We start from the raw sequence: 2,710 nt of genomic DNA on the forward strand, positions 1-2,710 counted from the left end.
CTACATTAAATTCAGGCCTTAATTTATCTGAAATGGATGCAAGAAAGCCCAATCCGGAAACAGGAAACTCTAACATCTTTAGTTTTTTCCCCAATCAGGACAGTCTGCTGTTGTCACCAATGAGAAGCTAGCTAATCCTTCTTTCCAAGGAATTTTTTTATTGTATACTCGAGCTAAATATGTTCAGTATAAAAAAAATCATCAGTAAGATTGCACCTGGCTAGAAGCCATTTCGAATAACAGTGTGGTCTTTCAAGTGCTCTAAACGAGCAAGGAATCAGATGTTAAAGTCTGTCTTTGGCTGAATGTGCATGCTTTGATTGAAGTATAACTTTTTCATTTTCACTTAATTCGCTCCATATGTTTGATTAAGAAACAATTCAGAGTTAGCATGCTGAAGGAATTTACTATTTGAATGAATAACCGCCTTTTTTTCAAGTCATGCTTGCATGATGTCCAGGTACTAATTGCCATCTGAATGGTTCAATTTTAGTGCAACTTGTACGTCCATGTTTCCTGCGGTCCGTGGCAACCTATGTACTGAAGTCCGTTTCTACAAAGGTACAAAGATTGTTCGACAAAAAACAAAGGTAGAATGGCATATTTATCCTAGAAACTAGGAGTTTTAAACCGTTTTGGGTAATATGAGGTTGTGCCACTATTTTTATATTGTATTAATCCAAGGGATTTCATACATCAAGCCCCAGATAGAAGGGGTCTAGGCTGGGCATTTTTGTTGTTGTTGATGGAATAGATCTTTGAGGCAAAAGCATGCGACGATTGACAATAAAGCAAAGAACTGATGCGGTGGATGAGAAGTCCAATTTTGTAGGTATTGAATACAAATTGTTTATAAAATGAAATAGAATGTTATTTGGCCCAACTGGACTATCCAGTGATTTTCTGTGTCATGTTCATCTTCACATGTATCTTATAATTGTTGTGTCTAGAGATGTTGAACTTTTCAATGATGAGAACCTGGTATGAAAAGGGACCAATATTGTTTTGTTAAAATACTGTTTAGTCGCGAAGTTCAGACAATGATCTAAACTTTACTCTGCTGGCACCAATGTCAATTAACTGATCCAACATCTTCTGTTGATTTGTCTGCATTCATTTGTTTTCTCCCTTCGGGTGTTATGTTCCAGGCGAATGAAATCATGCCTTAATCAGACAATCAATCGAGCTTGATTTTTTTTTTTGACCGGAACGGCAGGTGCTCTGCCTTTTCATTATAGCAGGGAGAAAATTGTACATAACTGAGAGGTTCAGCAAGTGAAAACAAAAGAAAAGGGGTCCAGTGCCTTGCTTATTGGCAATGATATATGTTGTTGTATAGTAGTAAATATTCTTATGTTGATGATTTTTCTTGAAAAATAGACTGGCACGTTTAGTTCGGTATTCATTTTGTGTCCGCGGACTGCATTGTTTGTGTATATTGCTTTTTATGTCGACTAAAATAATCATAACCTTGGAACAATACGGATACTATGTGGGCTTGAGAAAATAGAGTGCAATACATGAAGGGAAAAACAATATTTTATTTCTTATGGCGATAGAGTAGATGTTCTGCAGTGTTCTGGTTCGCCCTCCCGAGGGTTGGTACCCGTGATAAAGTAGTAAATGACTTGACCAAATTCTTGAAGTTGGTTGTGTGCTGGTGTTGGGCAAGTATACGGATTGCTGGATCTTAGTTCTCCCACTCCGTGGACTGCCTTAATCCTACTAGAGCAAAGCATGTTTTGTGCAGAACTTCTACACTATTACACCTTATAGTATTAGGATATCTTCCAATAGTTATCAAGATTTTCTTGTAGTTTCCTAGAACAAACTGCTATATAGTTTGATCATTTTACTTAGTATAACTGAGAAACACGTCGTTTGATTTTACGTGGATTAGGATCGTGTTAGGAGGAAAAGGAATTTAGATTGTGTTAGTTGGACATGCTTCTCAACCACAGCTTGACTTCGATGGTTTCTGAAAAACCTCTCGAACTGAACATGTAGAGTATTGTTCCCAGCTTTTCTGTAACTAGCACTGCCAATATTTGCATGTTTTCTCTGGAAGATGCAGCTCACGCTAAACTATATGGTTGATGTAGGTAAGTGGCACTGTGGAGAACTACCAATGTGAAGAGCTTTGCTATGGTGTGCAGTAATACAATCAGTTAATCACTACCTAATACCTATCCTGTCCTATGTGGCTTTGCTCTTTGCTGCACATGGCCGCGACCATCCGTTGGAACTGCTGTGCGTCACAGGGGATCCTCAGGACGCCGGGCTGGCCGTACCCGAACTGCTCCGCGGCCATCTCCAGCAGCGCCGCCATGCACGGCTCCTTGAGCGCATCGAGGGGCCGTGACAAATATATATTTCGATTTTGGGCCGTTTTTGTTATTCGTCAGTGGTTTAAGCCAGCAGAGAACTGGGCTCCGTCGCTCTCCCGAACTGGCCTGGATGCCTGGTCATTATCTAGAACTCCCGAGACTGGATCGACCGATCATGTCTGCGAGGGGATCTCGACCTCTTCCATCTCGATTGGATATTCCTCAAAATGTCTCGATTGGATATTCGTCAGTGATTTTGGGCAGTTTTTGTTATTCGTCAGCTCCGATCGATTGAGGACATGCCTGATCGAGGAGTGCAAGAAAACAACAGAAAGCCACTGAGGTGGGGATTCTTGATTCCGCTCGCTTGATTCTTGATTGGA

Source organism: Triticum dicoccoides, chromosome 6B (assembly GCF_002162155.2).
Source record: "Triticum dicoccoides isolate Atlit2015 ecotype Zavitan chromosome 6B, WEW_v2.0, whole genome shotgun sequence".
In the NCBI taxonomy this organism is placed as follows: Eukaryota; Viridiplantae; Streptophyta; class Magnoliopsida; order Poales; family Poaceae; genus Triticum; species Triticum dicoccoides.